The sequence below is a fragment of the Lissotriton vulgaris genome, chromosome 12 (assembly GCF_964263255.1).
Source record: "Lissotriton vulgaris chromosome 12, aLisVul1.2, whole genome shotgun sequence".
Classification (NCBI taxonomy): Eukaryota; Metazoa; Chordata; class Amphibia; order Caudata; family Salamandridae; genus Lissotriton; species Lissotriton vulgaris.
In genome coordinates this window covers 28,627,352-28,649,788 of record NC_141700.1, presented here as the reverse complement: position 1 = coordinate 28,649,788, position 22,437 = coordinate 28,627,352, and the positions used below count along the sequence as shown (strand labels likewise).

General features: G+C 45.5%; 1 protein-coding gene across 3 annotated transcripts in view; it reads left to right on the top strand.

Moving 5' to 3' along the window:
• Positions 1-2,536: 2,536 nt before the first annotated feature.
• The window catches only part of GATAD2A (GATA zinc finger domain containing 2A), a 414,177-nt gene continuing 394,276 nt past the window's right edge, over positions 2,537-22,437 (top strand). For 2 of the 3 annotated variants that reach the window (XM_086946846.1, XM_086946840.1), the window contains exon 1: positions 2,537-2,811. The gene's annotated coding sequence lies outside the window, so the exon portion shown is untranslated. The remainder of the gene's footprint in view (positions 2,812-22,437) is intronic. The other variant, XM_086946844.1, reaches the window with a different exon arrangement.

The window sequence follows — 22,437 nt, the reverse complement described above, 5'->3', positions numbered from 1 at the left end:
CACTCTATCTATCTATTGCACTCACTCTATCTATCTATCGCATCACCACAGCAATACTCAGCACCACCAGAGCATCACTCAGAGGCACCAGAACATCACTATGCGCTACCACAGCATCACTGAACGCCACAGCATCACTTGTCGCCACCACAACATCACTCCGCGCCACCACAGCATCAATCTGTGCAACCATTCAACAACAACTGGTTCAAATATGTTCTCTCACTGTTTCAAGCTTCATTACAAATGTCACAAAAATATGTTAATAGTTCACTTCTGTTCTTGGATTTTCATCACAATAAAATACAATGAACATAATCTTCACAAAAGTTATTTACAAAAGCTATTGCCATTATAAATTACAATAACTTTAAAGTATTAATTATTAAAAAAATAAAAGCCATTTTTATTTGTACTATCAATGCATCTAAGTCACGTAAATACAACACATATTGCATTACAAATGCTATAGGTGTCACATTTGCGAAACTTAAAACTATTTTCATTGTAAATGACAAAGCTATTCATTTCACTATTTTCCAAACCAACACATAAATAAAAAATGTGTCATTTACAATACCAATAGCTCAAACTTTCCTAATGCGAGACCTATTGCATTGCAAATGCTTGTTGTGTATGCTGCCCAAGAGAGCTCTTCTGAATAAATCATTCAACCATTGATGGTCCAGGCTTTTGATAACTGAGACCAGGGGCTTGTAGATTTAAAACGTTCTTGTATTCAAATGGGTCCCCTTGGAAATGGACAGAGACAGATAGGAGGCATCTGTAGCTCATGGACATGTTTATGTGTAGGAAAAAATTATATTCTGAGGGATATGTTTTGAATATTCATGGATGGTGCCACACAAATCTTTTATTAAAACAAGAAGGTCGGTACTTAATCCCTGGCAGATTACCAGAACCATCCCATCTACAGCTCAAGAGAATTGTGGATGCATTCAAATTAAAATATTTCAAGAGTATCTGCGGACATAATTGTTTACAAAAGAATCCAATGCTAAATGTTCAACGTTTACATCCTATTTGGGGTCGGTGGATCATTTCCTAAAGTATGCTCTTCTTCTGGAAAATTTTACTGCGAAAACCTACAAGCATGAGCAAAACCAATAGATTTGGGTTCAAAATGTTAATGGATGCAGGGTAAGCTCAATAAAGTCAGTCAATGAAAGGAAAGATGGGCTGTTGTAAGGGCACCCAGCCTTCGATGCAGACCTGTATTTGTTTCTGTCAAACTGAAGATTAAATGCAACAAGATTCATACATTTGTTGTGAATGTGTAAAGGTTTTGAAACCCTATCCAATCGTGTGACAGAAAGAATGATGCAGTTTAAATAACATTTGTCAGGACTATCCCACAGATTCATATAATGTAGTTCCCATCCCTGGTGCTCCTGAAACACCTTCGTAATTAGGTAAACATGTTTACAAATCAAGCTGAAGTTCTCATGCTACTCGTGGGGGGTTCCTATAAGTGAGATCTTGGAAAATAATTCACTATGTTAACACTGCATGAAATAGAAGCTTGAGAACAAAGCATCATATTGTACACGAGAGAGTGATATTGAGTCCAAAACATTGGTTACAAAATATCTATTTTAGGCTGAATTCAACAGTATGGCAAGGACAGGAAGATGACTGTGTTCAGGGGAAATATGGTTACAGACAGCAGCAACCATTTTGAAATCTAGGCCTACATTATCAATGTTAAAATAGACTGCTTCTTAGCAGAATATCTTGAATTCGTCTTGTTCTTTACATTGTTTTAATATAATTAGGCATTGTATAAAATCTGACAGACCAAGGTCACAAAGTGGATTTTTTTTTTATTTATGTAACTGACTCACTAGCATTAATTTGCAGGTCAGTTTGTATTCCAGTTTTCTGTTACCACTTTTTATTTATTTATTAAAATTTTAAAGCATTCGGATAAGCAGATAGAACCACTGTGTGTTTATTAGAAAGTTGTATTTAAAAAAAATGTATATTCAGCTGTCGTTTTTCTTTTGGTGTGTTTAATTAATTGTTGATTTGAACTGTTTTAATTACTGTGTGGCGTTTTAGTTGACACAATGAACGGTGCTGGCTCTAAAAACATGCAGAAAGCATACTTTAAAAATACCGTTAGATTCTGATGTATAAAAATGTTTTCCAAAGAGTGGGAAAACAAAATTTAAAATGTGTATAAATGACCCGCAGTGGCGATCTTTTTTCACCTACCCACATGGTCGTCAAAAACCTCTTCTACCTGAAGCTTGGCGCTGAGTGCTGGCCACAATTTAAATCGAGAGTTGGCACTCTAGTTATTTATTCGCACCGTATGGGCGTCACCTTGCCCTCTTCTATGTCGATAGCTACTATCTGTTTGCATTAACACCGATGCTTTATCAATGAGAGGACTCGTCGGTCGTCCTTCTTCTCTGTTTGGTACACGGAGTTCTTCGTCCCGCCCATCTCTGCCTCCTCCACGCCCATTGGTTACACATGGCTGTCCGTTAGGGCCGCTCGACCCGGAAGCGGGGCGTCAATGGCCAGAATCTACCTAGCAACCGGGAAGCCGGGATCGGAGCGCTAAGTTTGGTTTCACCCCCCCGCCCCCCTTTCCCCCGTGGGGCGAGCGTGTGACCCCACATACTTTCCGGTTGGCCTTCTCTTCAACCGCCCTAATATTCTCCAAAAACTCTCCTTCCACCCGGTCACGCTTAGAGCGCTACCCGGGGACCCCCTCGCTCAGGGCGGCAAGAACATCAAGGAAAGGCTGAGGCCTGAGGCCTACCTCGGAGCTGAGAGGTGGTGAGTCCAGCCTAAGGGCATAATCATTTGTGGTTTTAATGTATGCAGATTTATACAAATGAAGATTCAGACCCATAGAAGTTTACTCCTCTGAGAGGACTTTTGATGCACTTAATTCTCAATATTCCTCCTGGGGCGAGTGCAGGCGGACTGCTTTATTTTAGGATTATACACACTTTACAGCGCTAAACAACAACCACCCGCTCTATTCTTTTTGGATTTCTTGTTTGTCAACGGGTGCGGTTGTGGGAAGGGGAGTCTCTCGCCTGTAAAGTTGGAAATCCCTACTTTGTTGGCATAAGTAGAAAAAAAATAACTCCCATTAAGTCCTACCAAAAAGGAAAAGTAGTCTAGTTACTTTAAGCGTTACATCTATAAAAGACACAGCTAATTCAGTTTGTGGTTTATCCAGTAGTGATGTATTAAATTAGATGTTTAACAGTAAGTAAGGGGAATTCATGTAATTAACGTTTTTTATTTATTCATAAAAAGCTAACTTTATCGTAATGTATAGCAGTGCTTCTCATATTACTGTATCCTTGACATGAGTTTAAGCAGTTTCTCAGCCCATATCAAATACATTGTATATGTATGTCTAAACCATTAAAAAGTTCAAAGTACTCTAAGACATACAAATAGATGTATAAAACCACACATATATGCAGCCTCCTTAAAATTAGGCAAAAAAATGCCAACATTGCATTAAATTACTCATTTAAAATAACCATACACATTTAACATTTCTACTACATAGAACATGAATACCTTACATTTCAGAACATATCCTTTATTTGAAAGGAAAAAAGGCAAGGGAGTAAAAGGCATTATTAGCCAATATGCTGTATTGAAAACATAGGGAACAAACGAAAGTGGAAAGGGTCTATGGGGGATACGAGATTAAAGACCTGAAAACACCCTACCCCTAATGAACTAATGAAAACGCATACAAGGTGTGCTAAGGTCTGTAGTGGCCTAAAATGTCTGGTGTGTACTCAAAAGATAAAAGTATAGACTGTAAGTGTGAGAGAGCAAAGCAAAAGTAAACCCATCAGCCCACCCATTGGCGGAACTTCATCATCTGGGATTTTAAAACACCAGCCTGGTATCCACTAGGTGTCTCACCTTAAGAGGAATGTGAGTACAACCGCTAGTGTATGGTACACCAGTGATGGAAATCTGGGTAGCAGTGTGTAAAGGGCTGTGGGAAGTGAGAAAAGTTGCAGTGTACAAAGCATATGTGCTATTAAGAAAGTGGTGAGATAAAATTGACTAGCATGGTGCCTAATAAACCTTTATTCAGACGGTCACCATGGTGACAAAATTAAAAGCCGAGTGTGAGTGGATGTAAACCTATATTACCATTCATGGGTGAATCAATCGGTCGACATGTTTCAGCCTAAGGAGGCTTTCTTCAGGACCTAATACGATACTACTGCAACTGTGGTAGTAAAGAAATATCTGAATATCTAAATATAAATGTACATGCCATGCCAGTGACAATAACCTACCAGCCCTGTGTGAGTAAAATGGTAGGAGATGAAGTCATGGTATATGGAAACCAACCGCTCCCGCAATTTTGCTAGGGGATGGTCTCACCTCGCTTGGCGCTCGCTCAGGTCAATGAGGCCCCGCTCTGTCCGTCGGTACCTCGAATCCCTTCTGAGTCGAGGGGAAGATCATCCGTAACAGCGGCGGTTCCTCATCGTGGCTCGGGCACAGCCGCAAAAACATCCAACATAGAAGTTGCCCACTGTGGCTCACCGGTTAGAGGCGGCAGACCCGAGAGCAGAGGACGGCCCGGGACCAGGGTTCGATTCCCGGCGCGGCAGGTTTCTGGACCAGGGTCAGCGGACTCGATAATTCTCTCGCCTCGGTGCCCACTCTGATCAGCGATCACACTCGGCAACTCTGGGCATCAGCTTGCCTCATCTTCACTAACGGCCCCACCAGACCGCCGGGGATGCCTGGTCTCACCCTGGAGATACCCATTAAGGGACCATCTCTCAGGGAAGCCAGGAAGGGTTTCGCAGCGGTCGAAGCGCCTTGGGACCCTCCGGGTAAGTAGTGCGCTATATAAATGCCTATACATTTACATACATACATTTACACTGTGAGGAGGCCCTCACAGACCTGAGATGTTGGGACTGCCTGGCATTTGATACTGGACGGAAACGCTCTAAAGCGAGTGTTCAGTTATTGACAGAGCTGCTGCACTCGAACTGACATTCACCCACTTGGGATTTTAAAGACATTTATTTTTTAAACAATGGCAACACCCACTGGGGTTTAAGAATGTTTGGGACTGCAAGTACCAGAAATCAATTTGGGTCACGCCCACATAGGCGGAAGTCTCTGCTCACGGGCCGGACTTGGTTCGTTTGAAATAAAAGCAGGTGTTCCCAAAACTTTGTTTGCTGCTGTTTGAATGTCAAGGCTTGTGATCAAGGGAGTGTGTCCCGAAACGCGTAAAGCCAGCGAAGGAAGCGTGTCAGAGAGAGATAAAGCAGAGGCTGTCCGACCTCCCTGCAAGAGGCTAAGTTTCCGTGAGGGCCTCCTCACAGTGGGCAACTTCTATGTTGGATATATATATATACACTAGCAGCCCGTCCCGACGTTGTCCGGGAGCAAAAGGCTGCTTCAGGGCCCCCGCCCGCCCTGCAGAAGAGTTGTCTGTGCAAGTCCTGGCCCTGTTCAACTGATTTGGCCCACTTGTGTTATTTTTTTAATTCGTATGTATTGTTTTCCGCGTTTTACGTTGTCCGCAAGATGTGAGAAAAGTGTTGTGTCACCTGTTTAATGTTTTTTTTTCTTTCTAAGGCTCTTTCCGTGTGTTTGTTTTTGTATCCCTACAAAGAAGTTTCCCTTTAGTTTTGTCAATTGTGTGGTGAAGTCCTGGCAGTGCTCAAGTGATTATGGGCAGTTGTGTTATTTTTGTTATTCGTATGTCTTATTGTAAGCGTTTTATCTTGTCCGCAAGATGTGAGAAAAGTCTTGTGAATGAGCAGTCAATTGCGTTTCCCCGTTAAGAAATGTCGGCTTTTTTAGTTCGTGTTTACCCCCCTGTGAGGTTGTTGGTCAAGGCCAATGGTTAAAGACTTCTTTTTTTTTTTGGTACGCCGAAGTGGTGTGTGTGTTTTCTTTAATGCGTTGTGATTGGTGTAGTATGCAATTTAATCCTGCCCCCTCTGTGGTGTCATTTGACACTCCTCGTCTGCAAATGTTTGTTAGAAATTCATTGAAAGCGCATTTCTGCTCTTTGTGCATATGTAAGTGTGTTGTGAAGTCGCTTGGCCTATGTTTTTTTTTATTTGCACTTGGCACCGCCCTGTAAACGCCCACATTTGTTGTTTGAGACGCCCACTGCCACGACCACACCCCCGAGAAACTACTTTACCACTTTTGGCGTTTTTGCTTTTTTAACGAATATGGTGTACATATCTATAGCCTATGTCCTTCTGCCACATCTTCCCTTTCAAATGGTGTATTGGGTGTATTGATTGGTGCATTACTTTTGTAGTTTACCTGGCTCAAAGGTTTGTGTTCTCTCTTTATAATAGTAGTATAGATATAGATATATACAGGTAGATAAACCAAAAGAGGTACAAAAGAGGAAAAATTAGGCCTAGGCCTTAGAAAGCTCAGAGCCTCAGATTTTTGTAGCTGTTGTATATCACTAATGACATATGCCAAAAGGGGTGAGCTTTCCCAGGGGAGGTGGGTGGGCGCATGGGACTCTATGAAAGTTACCAATACTGGAGAACTAAAGTTACAGGTAAGTAACTTGTTTCTTACTCCAGTATTGGAACTTTCATAGATTCCCATAGCTTAAATCAGAATAGATAGCAGTAGAATACTTAGCACATTTCGTGTATAAAATCCCAATAACCTCACATAATGTTATGAATTCACCATAATATCACAATACAGTTAAACAACAGTATAAATAACGAAATGTGAAAGAAAGGAAGGAGGGTAGAAAGGAAAGCTCACCGCTCGCTGGAAGAGATTTCTCAGGACCGCTTGACCAACAGCCGCATCCCCTTTAGCTGAGGAGTCCAAGCAGTAGTGCCTTGTGAAGGAATGAGTACTGCTCCAGGTGGCCGCTCTGCAGATGTCCTTAATCGATACTCCTGCAAACAGCGCGGTTGAAGATGAGATAGACCTCGTGGAGTGCGCTTTAACCTGTCCTTCCAGGGGCTTCCGCGTCGCCTGGTAGCAGAAACGGATTGCACTAGATATCCATCTGGAGATCCCTTGTTTTGATGACGGAAACCCCTTACGAGGGGCCCCAAAAGCCACAAACAGCTGAGGTGATTTCCTAAACCCAGTCGTGCGTTGAAGATAGAATTTTAGACATCTCTGGACATCTAGAGAATGACGTGCCCTTTCGGCCGGAGTGGAAAGGATGAGGGAAAAAGGAATTCGGAACAACAGGTTCATTCAGATGAAAGTCCGTATGAACCATAGGAATAAACTTGGGGTTCATTCTAAGGATCAAGGTATCATTTTTTAACTGTAAGAAGGGCTCTTTAATGGTCAGAGCCTGTAGTTCCCCCACCCTCCTCGCAGAGATGAGAGCGAGGAGAAGAACCACCTTCCATGACAATAATTTCAAGTCAGGCTTATAAATTGGTTCAAACGGGGGCCTCATTAGCTGGGCCAGACCACATTCAGATGCCATACAGGAGGTGGCAGCCGGATTGGTGGAAACACCCTAAATAGTCCTTTTAAGAATTGCTTTACTACTCTTGTCGATAAAAGAGAAGGACCCAACCTTGTTCTTCTGTATCTGGAGATTGCCGCCAAGTGGACCTTGATGGAAGAATGGGCAAGACCTGAATGAGCTAATGACAGGATATATGGCAAGAGTTGATGTGGAGCAGACGAAAAAGGGTGCACTCCTTCTCGCTGGCACCATATGTAGAAATGTTTCCACTTTGCTCTATACGTCCTATTCGTGCTAGGCGCCCGTGCCTGACCCAAGATATTTCTGCATTCGTCAGAAATGTCTAGATCCCTGAACTCTCTGTGCTCAGGAGCCATGCTGCCAATTGAAGCGAGTTCCGGTTCGGGTGGAGAACTTGCCCGTTGGACATTGACAGAAGAGACTGGCTGGGTCGTAGATGTATGGGATTGTCTTGAGACAGAAGGAGAAGTTCCGTGAACCAAAACTGGCAAGCCCAGGCGGGAGCAATTTGAATCATCATGCATCGGTCCATCTTGAGTTTCCTGAGGACTCGAGGAGTTAGGGGAAACGGAGGAAAGGCGTAAACAAATGCGCCGGACGAGGACATCAAAAGCGCATTCCCCAGCGATCCCCGATGGTGTTCCCTGCTTGCATAATACCGGCATTTCTTGTTTGCTGGCGTGGCGAACAGGTCGATCGCTGGTGTCCCCCAGTGGGCGAAGATCTCCTTGACCACTGAATCGTCCAATTCCCATTCGTGAGAAATCGCTCTTAGGCGACTTAGAGTATCCTCCTTAGAGTATCCTCCTTTGTGTTGTCTACGCCTGGCAGATGCTCTGCCACAAGCGTGATGCCGTGCGAAATCGCCCATTCCCACAGCAGCTGAGCTTCCTTGGACAGTTGTGACTATCTTGTGCCTCCCTGCTTGTTGACATAGTGCATGGCCGTGGTGTTGTCCGTACGCACTAGGATGGATGAGTTCCTTATCCTTGGGAGGAAAGCTAACCGAGCCAACCGAATGGCTCTCAGCTCCAGAATATTTATATGTAGACGACCTTCCACCGGCGTCCAATTCCCACTGACTTGGAGGTCCTGACTGACCGCTCCCCATCCCTGAAGGGAGGCATCTGTTGTAATGATGTGAGGGGCTGGAGGCATTCTGAAACTGAGACCCACTGAGAGGTGAGAACCTTCTATCCACCAGGCAGCCGCCTGCTTCATCTGTATGGTGACCTTGACTTTGTCGTTCAAAGAACCGTCCACTTGCCTCCACTGAAGGTCTAGTTGCTCTTGCAAGGGACGCATTCGCAGCCTGCAGTGCGGAATCAATTGAATACAAGATGAAATGGACCCTAGAAGAGACTTGTGCATCCTGACTGACACTGACTGCTTCTTTCACAGTCGACTGGCCGAAGAAATTAGTCTTGCTTGTCTTTCTTCTGATGGGAAAGCTTTGCAAGCCTGTGCATCGATAAGAGTGCCCAGGAATTTCACCGAATTGGCTGGCCGAAGGACCGTTTTCTTTCTGTTGAGCTGGAAGCCTAGTTGATCGAAGAGACGCAAGCATGTCTCTACTGCTCCTGCAGCCGCTTGATAACTTGGTGCCTTTAGCAGCCAGTCGTCCAAGTACGGGAAAACCTCTAGCGACTGCCTTCTCAAAAAAGCTGCCACCGGGGCCAGCACCTTAGTGAATATCCGCGGTGCTGATTTCAACCCAAATGGGAGCACCATGAATTGGAAGTGACTCTTGCCCACTGTGAAGCGAAGGAAACGTCTGTGAGCTGGGTGGATCGGGATATGGAAGTAGGCATCTTCCAGGTCTAACGCAGCCATAAAGTCGCCTGTATTCAGGAGGCGCAAAATGTCCTGGAGTGAGATCATCCGAAAGGAGTTTCACGAGATAGGTGTTGAGCTCCCTTAAGTCCAGGATCGGACGCCACTTGTCCTTGGTCTTCTGAATCAGGTAAAACCTGGAATAGAAGCCTTCGCGTCTTTGCGATAGAGGGACACGCTGGATCGTCCCCTTCTAAAGCATTTGTTGAACTTCCAATTGCAGAAGGCTTAGGTGTTTCGTATTGGTTGCGTGGGGAGCTCTGTACGGTGGAAAATCCAGAAACTCCAATGTGTGTCCCTGACGGATGTTCAATACCCATTGATCCAATGTTATCTGTTCCCAGCTGCTCAGATTTTGAGAGATCCTGCCGCCCACTGGTGACACATGGGGCGGAGGAACTGTCGGCAGAGTCATGAGGCCGCTATTGACGCTTGGAGGCGTCCCTGCCTTGACGACCCTGTCGCCCACGTGAGCTTTGGCGAGAAAAAGATTGCGATTGACGCTGATAGTACTGATTACCGTACTGAGGCCTGTACGATTGTGATTGAGTATAGCGTTGTTGTTGGTAACCACCTCTTGTCGATGTGAAGCCTCTTCCTCTTGCTCCACGGAAAGGTGTCTTCCTATATTGCAGTGTGCCCAAGGACCGAGCCGTCTCTGTGTCCTTCTTTATCCCCTGTAGAGCATCATCAACATGTTTCCCAAACAGCATGTCTCCATCAAAGGGTAAGTCCAGGATTTTATTTTGGACTTCTGGACGAAACCAGGTCGCTCGCAACCAACCCTGTCGTCTAAGAACAGCTGCTCCACCAAGAGCGCGGAAAGCGGTGGTAGCGATGTCCATCGCGCACTCTATTATTTCTGATGAGGAACGTTGTCCCTCCTCCAAGAGTTTCTGGGCCTCAGCCTTAGGATCGTTAAGGAGCTGATCCAGGTATGGCGAGACGTCACTCCACATCGGGCAATCGTACCGTGCCAGGATTGCTAGGGCATTGGAAGCCCTGACCAGCAAACTAGCAATAGACGAGAAACGCTTCCCTGCGTTATCCAATCGTCTTCCCTCTCTGTCTGGTGGAGCTGTTAGAGGAGCCGATGGATTGCGTGACTTTTGCTGAGCTGCTTGCGATATCACCAAATCCGGTCTTGGTTGCCAACAAAGCAAGCTGGACTGTCATCCGGCGCCTTATATTTCTTTTCCAAGCGCGGAAGGACTGGAATGACCGTAGCCGGCGCCTGCATCACCTTCTTTCCACAATGGGAATGGAGCGGACAGCCATGCGATATGACTCCTTGAAATCATATAAGAAGCAATCCGTGGAAGTTGAAGGCATGGTGAGTTTAAAACGTGCTGTGGCTCTATCCATTAAGTTGTGAAAACCTCCCACGTCCACCGGAGGCGAGTCTATCTGGTCCGGTATTGGGGATGCCGGATCTGGGATAACATATTGATTCCATTCAACATCAGGATCTTGAGCCTGATTGTCTCCATCATCCTCTGAAGTGTCAACATGGGTAGGCTCTACCCGCTGAGGAACCTCTACAGCCTCCTCTACATGCTGGGGCAGTGAAGAGCAAGTAGCCGACAATTGAGGTTGCTCCTGCGCCTGTTCTTGCACTGGACGCGACGCTTGCCTGCTACGATATTCCTCCAACATAGCTCGTAAGTCCGTAAACAGAGACATCGGCATTGAGACCATACCCTGCTGGTTTGGGACTTCCTGGTATTGTACACGATCCTGCTGCTGCTGTTGTTGCTGGTGATAAAAATATTCATTCTCTGGCTCAGAGTCATGATACTTTAGGTGCAATTGTGATGGGCTATACGCATCCCCAAAGTCACCATCTTCCTCATCCGAATATTCTTCTTCGTCAAACAAAAAGGCCGGAGGTAATGGAGCTACCTTCCTTGCCGAAGTCATATCTGGCGCAATACTTTTTTTCCTAGGGTTTTCAGCCCTCACTAACATCGACCCTTCCATTGTCGACGGTGGCGTCGTCTAGGTCGTCGACGACAGAATTGGCGTCGTCGTCTAATTCATCGTCGACGGGATTGTCATCGTCAACGGAATTGTCATCGTCGACCTGATTGTCATCGTCGACGGAGTTATCGTAGTAGACGGGGTTGTCGTTGTCTTCGTCGACACTGTTGTCGTCGACATCGTCTTCATCGACTGTGTAGTTGTCGTCATCGACGATGTTACCTTCGTCGACGGGAGCTTCTTCGTCGATGGCAAAGGAGATGTCGTCATCGGTGGTAAACTCGACGACTGTCGTCGACGAAATCCTTGATTCTTTACCCTTAGCAGCTGAGGGAACCTCCACAGCTGGCTTCTTGAAAGTCTTAGATCCATCAGCCTGATGGGATGACCCAGCCAAGCCATCATTTTTCTTTGATTTTGGCGGTACCGGCCTCTCCCTCTCCTTTTCACTTCCGTGAGATTCGCCAGGCCCAGGCTTGCCAGACCTGTCAGATGTCCCCCGCACAGCCTTCGAGGGGGGGTTCCAAAGAAACTGAAGCAGATGACCTACCCCTCTTCTGTGATGCTGGGGTGGCGCTGAGTGATGCTGGGGTGGCGCTGAGTCATAATGTGGTGTTGCTGAGTGATGCTAGAGTGGTTAACCATTTTGTAGCATTGTAGTGTTACCTTAGCACTGTCAGATGTTCATTTGGACTGTATTATCTGAAGCCTAAGAAGCACTTTGTCTGCGCGAATGAAGTCCCCAAGGCTTTGAAACTACCTCTGGTGTTGAACACAGACCTTCCTAAGGGTATCTAATTTCTTTATTTAAGTTTTTCATATACCACTGGCAAGACCCAAGTGTATCAGAGCGCTTTAAAAACATTTGATTTTCAAATATTGTCAAAGGTAGTGTTGGATAAAAATTGGTTACAGAGTGCTTTTTTTTTTTAAATCACATTAGTTACAGATCAAAAGTTATAGAATAGAGTATTTTTAAAGTCAAATCACTGCAATTCCTGGAGAGGGATAAACAATGTAGTGAAACTTAAGGAGGCGGTTTCAGTTGGGATTCAGGTTGTATGATGGACTTTAAAGCCTGATGTGCTGATTGAGAAGATATTTTAACTGTCTTTTGTAGCTCACGAAGGAGGGGTTTGAGATTCCACGACAGAGAGGGGCTGTGAAGGACAGAGAGGCGACGGGCAGAGGCCACGCGCGGCGGACATCAAAGGAAGGGTGGGAGGGGGAAACTAGCGGCTGGGTGGAGGACGGGCATGAAGTGTCAGCAGCAAGGTGGCGGGAGTGACAGGCCAGCAACAAACTGGGAAAGGACATGCAGCAAAGGAAGTGAGGTGGTGGTAGGGACAGGCAAGCAATGAACAGAATGCAGACTCTGAAAAGTAAATAAATAAAGTATGTTACACGTGCATGTTCAATGGAATGAGAGTGGCAGCAGGAAGCAGTACTTGGTTCAAGATCCACAGCAAGGACGAATACATGGAGCCAAGCAGGAAGCAGACGCGGACCAACGGGAAGAAAAACAAGTGGGTTAACCCAGTTTTCTTTCACAAAACGAAACGTAAATACATTGACAGCCTTTTCCTTACTTTTGTATGAACTGCATGCGCCTTTCTCCGAATTGCAGTTCAAAACCACATATTACAAGAATCTAACTGCATTTCCCAAAAATTGTCACTGGTTGGAGACTAGATGGACGCTGGCTAGCTCAATTGCCTGGGAGGGCCGAAACGGACAATAACGAAGCTGAGAGGGGGTGATCCAGTTTAAAACCTTTACAATGTGCACCTCAAGCATACAGAAAACATTTGCAGGTAGGAAGAGAGTACAGGGGGCATGGAGCACTTGGTCTGCATCTTAATCCCTACAAAACGGTGTTGCTGGAGTATGAGCATACCAATGGGTAAATAATTGCTGGTTCCCTGCCCTGACACTGGCTCAAATAACAACATATACACAAACCTCAATTTACAATAATGAAGACAAACAATAGCGCAACTCAGCCGCGAGATCGCAATGCTGTGCTTATACTGGTGGAACCGTGTGGCAGTAGGAAAGGGACTCACCCAAATGAAAAGTGTATTTAAAAACCTCGTAAACGCAACAAAAGAAAAAAGTGTGCACGTGTAAAATACATACTATAACGAAGCAGAGTAACGAAAAGTAACACGCAGCTGCTCTGCTTCTTGGCAGTATGTATTTTAAACCTGCACAATCTTGTTGCGGGATGTATTTTAAACGTGCGCACATTTTTTCTTTTCAAGTATTTGTAGTACAATGCAATAGGTCACGGAATTTGTCAAGTTACGATTGTTGTTATAAATAGCGTTGTATATAAATATATTCACAAATGGTGTACGTTTTACCAGAATTAGCTGGGCTTGTCATTTTTTGGCTGCTGTGGATGCCGATGCGGAGGAGCTTGGTGTCGTCCTGTGGGGGTGGTGTTGATGGGATCCTGATTGGGGTCTGCCGGCAATTTAAACAAGTATTTGAATGCGGGAGGGGGGTGGGCGGGCGAGCCGCGACGTCATGGCTCTGAAGAACAAGCGAGGGAGGGAGGGTGCCAAAAGAGGAGGCGAGCGCGGACTGGCTGAGGGAAGGGAGTGGGCAGCAAAGAAGCAGAAGCTGCTCCTGGCGTGAAAGAAGTGAAAAAAATATATATTCACAAATGGTGTACGTTGTACCGGAATTAGCTGGGCTTGTAATTTTTTGGCTGATGTGGATGCCGATGCGGAGGAGCATGGTGTCGCCCTGCAGGGGTGGTGTTGGGGGGATCCTGATTGGGGTCTGCCGGCAATTTAAACAAGTATTTAAAACATGGCCTAGTGGCCGTGAAAGTGAAAGTACGTCCTGCAGCAGGGGGCGGAGCGGATGCTGCTGGCGGCAGATGGCTGGCTTTCATGTGCACGCGCTTTAGGTCCATGCGCTTGTGCATTGAGCTTGCTTTTCACGGGCACAGCATGGAATCGCCCGATGTTTAAGCTTCTATATTCTCGCAAGCTCAATGCGCAAGCGCATTGACAGGCGAGACCTAAAAATGATTGTACTAATCGGTCCTACTCTAACAGAGTTTAAAGTAGTTCATAATCTCCTTCTGTATTTGAATTTATTGGCAGTGTTTTTGTTCATCAAACTAGTAAAAGATGGTCATTGCATTAAGCTTTTGCTTTCGAGTTGAGGTTAAAGGAATCTAATTACCCTCTGTGGTCTAAACTGGTGGGGAAAAACTGAGTAATCTTTGTTTCTGCAGTGCAGGCTAAAGTTATAAAAGTAATCTTTTCTGTAAGTGGGAGAAGTAATCAAAGTACCTTCTCATCAATACATCACAGGAGTTAAAGTAATGAGAATTATTAGCTGTATTCACTAGAAAGTGAAAGAAATTGGAGTAGGAGCGTCTATTGCCCCAAATAGCTCGTGGGTCAGGTCCTGAAGTTGTCTTCCTCTGATGAAGCCTTTCTGGTCAATATGAACCAGCTGGGTCATCACTCTCCCCAGCCTTTTTGACAAGATTTTTGTGCAGATCTTATAGTCACAGTTGAGTAATGATGTTGGCTGGTATGATTCACATCTTGTGGGCATCTTTCCAGGTTTTAGAATTATGGTTATGATGGCGTCGTTCCAAGAGTCAGGGATCTTTTCGTGTTGTTTATAGATGCGTATACAATGAGAACTTTAGACAATAAATGTGTACAAATGAAGAAACGCCGAATCGGTGAGTGGGAATGGAGGGAAAGGGTACAGTGTAGGGTGCTCATGCTCTGAACTGCACCACTTAGTACAACCCTGTCAATGGAAGATCATTCCAGAATGTTGGTACCTGTGTTGGTTTGCGGCCTGGGTGTGGATGTACTTGTAACTGCCTGTCCCCAACTGACATGTTGAGTTTAGCACCAAGTTAGCTGGGCTGCTGAAGGGAGCTGCTGAAGGGGACCGCCTGCTGAATCACTCGCCAGACTTTGAAGTGGGTCTCATCAGGGGGAGAGGGCCAGTACAGTCTTTTCAGAGTTGGAAAGGCTTAGCCAATGAGATTCCGCGTCTTGTAGGGTAAAATGTTCAACCTGGCGTTCCACATAGAGGCAGATATAGCATGTCCTATGAGACTCCTACAATCAAGACTTTATCATACCAAAGCTGGCAAAAGCCAGACCTCTTGGCTTTGTCGAAGCTTGTTAAATGGGGTCTTTGGTCTCTTAGGACGAAGTGTGGTTCCTCGCACCATGAAGGCCACCACTGACCGACACTGCTGTCCGATCCCAGGCATACTGGATACAGGCAAAGCTGAGATTGTGCTTTATATCCCATGCATTGGGAAAAGTAGCACACGGCCCTTCTTATTCCTGCTTCTGCTGCCAAGAGAACATGCTATTTAGTGAGACCTGGCATTCACAGAGTGGTACCAGTTTAATTAATGGAGCTGTCACTTCACATTAAACCTCCCCCGTATACTCAGCCCACTAATTACAGAGCAGCCTTACATTCATCACGGTGCATGACGAGTGGTGGGCAGCACATGAACGATAAATTATGGCTGATGAGCCTGTGTACAGTACAGGTATAAATTAGTGCTGATCGTCTGGAGCTGGACACAAAGGTGGGCTAGGCTTCCAAAGAGTGCATGGTGAGGGGGGGATGGGGGGGGGCTGTGCCCTACTTCTCGTGCTCCCACAACACCATTAGGGGAGGCTGGCTGCCCTCTCTGACTCGAATCTCTTCATGGTGCTAGACCAGCCTATTGATACATTCGACATTTCTGGACAAGCTGTGTCTTTTGGGTGTATTTATTTAGCAAAACGCTGTATGTTTGACATCATGGTGGTGGACTGTAAAAGCAGCTTGTTTGGACTCAGTTGACCAAGCATAGGATGTTTGTTTTGATGAAGACCGCCTAGGCTATGGACTTCCAAATTGTTGCTGCATGGACTTCGGGCGCAATTATGTGCCCGATTAACCTCAGTAGGTAGTACTATTGAGGGTTCATATTGTCAGACCAAATGTCTTGATTAAGGGCACAGTGCTGAAATCAGTTCACCAAAGAGGCAGAACAATTGGGTTCATTGCACCGGTAACAAGTGAAAAATGGAGTCGCGCAATGTCTGTAGCTACACGAAGAAACCCTAAACAATTTGCAGTCTAGTATCCAGCATGGGGGGGATTGCAAGGACCAATGTAGGCAGTACAGAAGGTATGGTTTCTTACCCGTAATCCTGGTTTCTCTTGGGGGAATCTTCCATTATAGTCATAAGCATCTGAATAGCTCTGCCCACATGTGGGAATCTCGGAGCACTTCTTAAAAAAATATCTTTCTGCCTTTCTACAGGAAGGCCTGCAAAAATGCTTAAGAAAGAACATAATATACAGCCTAGAAAACAGGCTGCAGAGGTGAAATAAATTTTTTTAGATTGTCCTTGGAAATGGGTTAAAGTACCATTTTAAAAGTAGAATTTTGGGGAAATTACTGAAATCTTTCACAAACCCTTTTCTGTAACGAAAGAGATTGAGGATAGTAGGACAGTGTAGCCACATAGTTTGCTATTATGTGATTTTAAAATAGACAGTGCATCTAAGGGCTCACAGAGCATCAGTATCCCATCATGCTCAGCAAGTGGCAGTTGCCTCAGTTCTTTTTGACAAGAAGTGTCAGTGATGGGTAAGTCCCAAACAATCCTCTGCTGTGTCCACCGGGGAGGAGTTGTGAGTTTACCCTCTTTGGCGCCAAGAAACCTAATGGTGTTAGCTGCGCCCTACAAATTTTTTTAACATAACATAACATAACATAACAGGAGGACGGAACTATTAATGGAGCTTCCCCCAAGAGAGAACCAGGATTACATGTAAGAAACCATACCTTCTCTCTTGGGGATCTCCATTAATAGTCCTAAGCATCTGAATAGACTAGCAAGCCCATCCCTACAAATCGTGGTGGAAACAGAGGAGAGAAGATAGAACTGGATTAAGCAAGTACATTCTGAAGGAGACTTGTCCTACCAGAGCATCTGCATTAGCATCCGAATCCAAATAGTGTTTGGTGAATGTGTGAACAGATCTTCAAGTGGCCACTCTACAAATCTCGGCAAAAGGGCTATTTCTTTTTAATGTATCTGCTTTTAACCTAGTAGAATGGGTCTGAGGTCTAACTGACAAAGACTTGTTGGCTTTTTGGTTACAAAAGTATGCAGGATACTATCCATCAAGAGATGGATTGTTTGCAAGTGGTTAAGTCGGTATGGACTGGGCCATAATTAACAAGGGGTTGGTCCGATCTGCAGATGTTGCGTGTCTTATCTAGATAAAACTGCACAACCCACCGGACATCTAGGGAATGAAGCTTTCTTTCAGCCGGTGTAGATGGATTCTGAAAGAAAGTGGGCAAAGAGATTGTCTGCTTGACATGAAAATCTGAAATAACCGTATAAAGGAATTTCGGGTGAGTCTTCATAACTACACCTTGTTAGAGTGGAAGACTGTGAAACGTTTGCTAAACCATAATGCCTGGATTTTGCTAATCCTATAAGCTGATATGGTCGCTACCAGGAAAGCTGGTTAGTGTTTTCCAGGAAAGGAGATGTAGGATGCCTTATAAATGGGTTTGAAAGGTTCCTGCATGAGACAAGAAAGAAGTATGTTAGGCTCCGAGGGAGGGTAAGAATGCCTTATGGGAGGGAAGACCTTCTTTACCCCTTCTAAGAAATCTTTAATTACTGGGATTTTGAAAAAAACCTGTCTGTGCCGGACATTTTCTGTAGGCAGTAACAGCTGCCAAGTGAATCTTTAATGCAGAGAATTGCAAGCCAGATTTTGCCAAATGGAGGAGGTAGGGAAGAGTGATTTCTTCCTGGTAAGATGTAGGGTTTATGTTCTTGGAGGAACACCAAATGCAAAATCTCTTCATTTGAAGGCATATGCTGTACGGGTCGACATCCGTTTAGTCTTGTGGCAGGTTCACCACCATCTCAGATTGCTTCACATGAGCGGGGGGGGAAGTGATCTAGTCTTCCCAGTTGTCTCCTGGTCCCACTGGTCCTCAAGAGATTCCTGAAGGGGTTGCATGTGAAGACATACATTCGGAGTGAGGAAGAGACATGAGGCCATGGAGCGGAGGGTGGATGACACTGACCGTACAGTGGTATAAGAGTCTTTCATTAGAGAGTAACCTTTCCGACGGATGGAAAAAAGTCTCTACCGAAGGAGACATTCTTACCCGCACTATCGATGGTGACCCCACAAGTGTTGCAGAGTCCGAACCGGAGTGGACATTGACTTGTGGTTAATGTGAAGACCCAACCGTTGGAGGACTTCACCTGTCCAATTGTAATGCCACTGGGCTTCTTGTGAAGTTGACACCTTGATTAACCAATTGTCTAGATAGGGATAGAAGATGATTTGGTGCCTCCTTAGATGAGCAGCAACTACTGCTATGCACTTCAAGAAAGTTCTGGGAGCCAGCTTAAGGCCAAATGGAAGGACCTGGTATCGATAATGGTCCTGTCCCACTACAAACCTCAAGAACTTGCGGTATTTTTGGCCATGCGTATATGAAAATATGCCCCAAGGTGGTCAATGAAACTGAGCTGCCGCCCTGGTGTAGTTGGGGATAGATCTGATGTAATTCCAGCCTCTGAAACTTTTTACGCCAAATCCATTTTTTGGCAACTTTTAAGTCGAGAATGGGTATGAATTTGTTCACCAGAAGATATTTGGAGTAGACTTCTGTACCCCGGTGTTGGTGGGGGGCGACCTCCTCCGCACGCTTCTGTAGCAAGATGTTGACTTCTAGAAACATGTGCAGATAATGGCTGGATGGTTTTAGTCTTCTTGTCGGAGGAGGACATGTGAATCCGAGACAATAGCCTTTCTGAATAATAATCAAAACCCAGGTGTCTTTTTCTCGTTTTTTTTTTGTCACTCTGTCAGAAAGTGAGATGTTTTCCCCCTACCGGAGCTGGTAACGGAAGAGGGAGAAGGGAAGATTCAAGGTTTGGCTCCTGTTGTGAGTTTACCCCATTGGGTGGACTGCTGGGAAGAACGTCCTCTAGATTGCTCCCGCTTTTGCTGCTGGTTTGGTAAAACTGGTATTGGTAAGGCCTGAAGGAATGCCTTTGCAGTCTTTCTAGGTCGACAGCCTTAAAGAGTCTCTATCTCAGACTTCATGCAATCCATCTCATAGTCTTTGTGGGGCCCGAAGAGGGTAGACCCCGGAAAGAGAAGATTTAAAATCCTTTGCTGGGACTCTGATTAAGAAATGTGAGGCTGAGCCAAAAATGTCACCTTAAGGCATTCCCATGACAATATTCATGTGCTGCTAACAAGGAGTCTGCTGTGGCGCTATTGACGTGGTTAGACACCATACGGCCTTCATTAACAATCTCCAGGAAGTCTTCCCTTCTAACCTGGAAAGATGCCTTCAAATTGCTGGCTAGAGTCCCGGAACGCTCTATCATATCTACTCAGGAGGGCCGTTGCACTGGCTGCTTTCATGGTAGTTGTGGTCATGTTACAAACCTTGTGACCCACAGAGTCCCATTTTTTTTTTTGCTCTCCTTATCGGGACAAACTGAAGAAGCAGGGGTGGAAGCGTGATGCTTCTTGGCTACCAGAATTACCAGCGAGTCAGGAGGTTGATCCGATAGGAGGAAAAAAGGATCTTGCTCGGGAGGCCTATCTTTTTTCTGTAACCTCAAAGGAGCTGTTTTGGGGTCAGAAAGAGTTGCGTTGCTGGCTCCAAAAGACCTGTACCAGTGGAAGCTGAGGTCTTGAAGCCGACCGCTGGTGTAGAGTCTCAATTTAACAGATGTGGCAGGTGTAGGGACGGGCATCTGAATATTAAGTATTGCCGCACCTTTCAACCGAACCTCCTGGAAGGTGGTTATGTCATCCATCGTAGAGATGTGAGCTGGTGGAGAATCGGACAGTGTCTGCCAATATCGTCCTGTTGCAGTAGAAGAGGGCTTTGTGTGTCTCGATCTATGTCAGGAGGATGTACATGTCCTGGACCGTGATCGATGGCAAGAGCACTTAGCGAGGTAAATGCCTTGAATGATGCCTGTGATGGCATGACCGATGGCGCAATCTAGGCCTTTATGGGGCTAAAGGGTAAGTCATTGGCGTTGGAAAAACAGGTGAAGGAGGCTGAGGAGTTGGAGTTGTAGGTGGTGGTGGAGAGTCCAGTAGTAATATCGGGGAAGAAGGGGAGTAGGTCCTCGAGTACTCAGAATCGGGTGACTAATAGATTTGCATCCTTTTCTTCTCGTGTCCTTGACGTCAAGATGAATTTCATTGACGACTCAACATCTACCTTCCCTTCGATGGGGATATCCTCTGACATCTCGATGTCTAACAGCTCCTTGGCGTTGCCCCAACTAGATGCCTATCTTAGAATGCATCAACAGAGCATGAGGACTACCTTGCACCAACTGCGAGCCAGTTCTGGACGGCGAGAAAGTTGGTGCCAAACGGGTCATGACGTCGACAAGGAAAGATATTGTTTTTAGGGTGTCACCCTCTTTGGACCTTCCACGTCCCTCAGAGGAAGATGTAATAACCCTGGTAGAGAACTGACCCTCTGAAGAATTTCACCACTGTAGCCTATTTTCTAGGCTGCTGCATATTATGTTCTTTCTGAACTGTTTCTGCTGGTCTTCCTGACGAAAAACAAACAACTACACTGAAGATAGTCTATGAGGAAGTGCTCTGGAATTCCTGCATACTGGTGGAACTATTCAGATGCTTGGTGGACCAAGAGACTAGTTTCCACCACCTAGGGAATATCTTTCAGCGCAGGTGGGATGTTGGCACTTTTGTGCGCATAGAATGAGGTCTCTGCTTCTTCAGTGACACTGTTTTGTTGAATAAATATTGGAACCATATCTTTTGTACAGAGCAGTGCTCGGTGACCAGGCATTGCCATGCTCCGCAATTAATGAACCTCCAGATATTTGAATAGTGAGGACAGCGCAACTGAAGTTCGGGGAAGTCATCCATATGATGCCTAGAGTGGGCAGAGCTAGAAATGGACACCTTTTCAGAGCCGTCAGTCTGTCCTTGGACATCGAGTGGAATAAGTGATAAGACCTTGTTGGTGCTGGAAGGGGGCTAGAAACCAAATGCAGGCATCCAAGCAGGGGCTACATACTGTGAATGTCCATGCTGGTGTTGTCTGCCAACCCGCCTTCATAAGTATAAGCCAGGGCGTCAGTAAAGCCTTTCCACCCTGGCCTGTTCCACAAGGTGGGTATAAATATCTGGGTCATTCTGCCTGTGACTAGTTAAGAGACGCATGCCAGTTAAAGTGCAGATGACCCATTCTGGATCTTCGTGGTAGACAAGGGACTGGCATAATGATGGAATCTGCATGGTGAAGACGTCATTGGTCAACAGGGGCTTTAAATGAGTGCCCTAACTGGGCTCATTCTGGCAGGGAGAGGGTTTTCAAAATCGGGGCTAAGTATACTTATGAGTGTACGGTCGCTGTGCATTTGCGCTTACTTCGTGTATTTATCAATATGCAACTCGGGTAACAGTTTCTGTGCTAATTATGTAAAACAATCAGATTACCTTTGGGTCGAGTTCACGCTATACAAAACTCTATAAAAAAAACAGCAATTCCTGTGTTCGCAAGTAAAAGCAATTTCTGTTCATGTTTCACAATTTGAACGTGTTTGACCAGGTCTAGGTTGGACGTAACCCTAGTAAGGGCGCCACTATCCTTGTGTTGACCACTTGGTGTTACCTCTTCCCGACCCCCACCTGTGAGATATGACATACTCTCTCGTCGTCTCTACTAAAATTGGATGTGTCCGTGTGTAACGTAACTGGTGCTCCTGTAAAGCGCTCCAATACCTTAGCGTCGATTCGCGCTATATGAAAACTGGAAAAAAAACATAAAAACACGGGCCGGGCATCTTGTGCTGGGCTCCGGGTAGCATTGTTCAGTCTGGAAGCTGGGCCCGGGTCAGACCCTGGTCGTCCCCATGACCGAAATATGACACTTGAGTGACTGACAAACCAGTCTGTCGGGAAATCTCGCAGTTGCGATGTGTGTAAGGGATGGCCTCTCGGCTGAGAGTACCCTCTCTGCGGGCACTGCTGTGTACAGAGGTGAGTGCCCTGGCCGAGGTTTGAGAGGG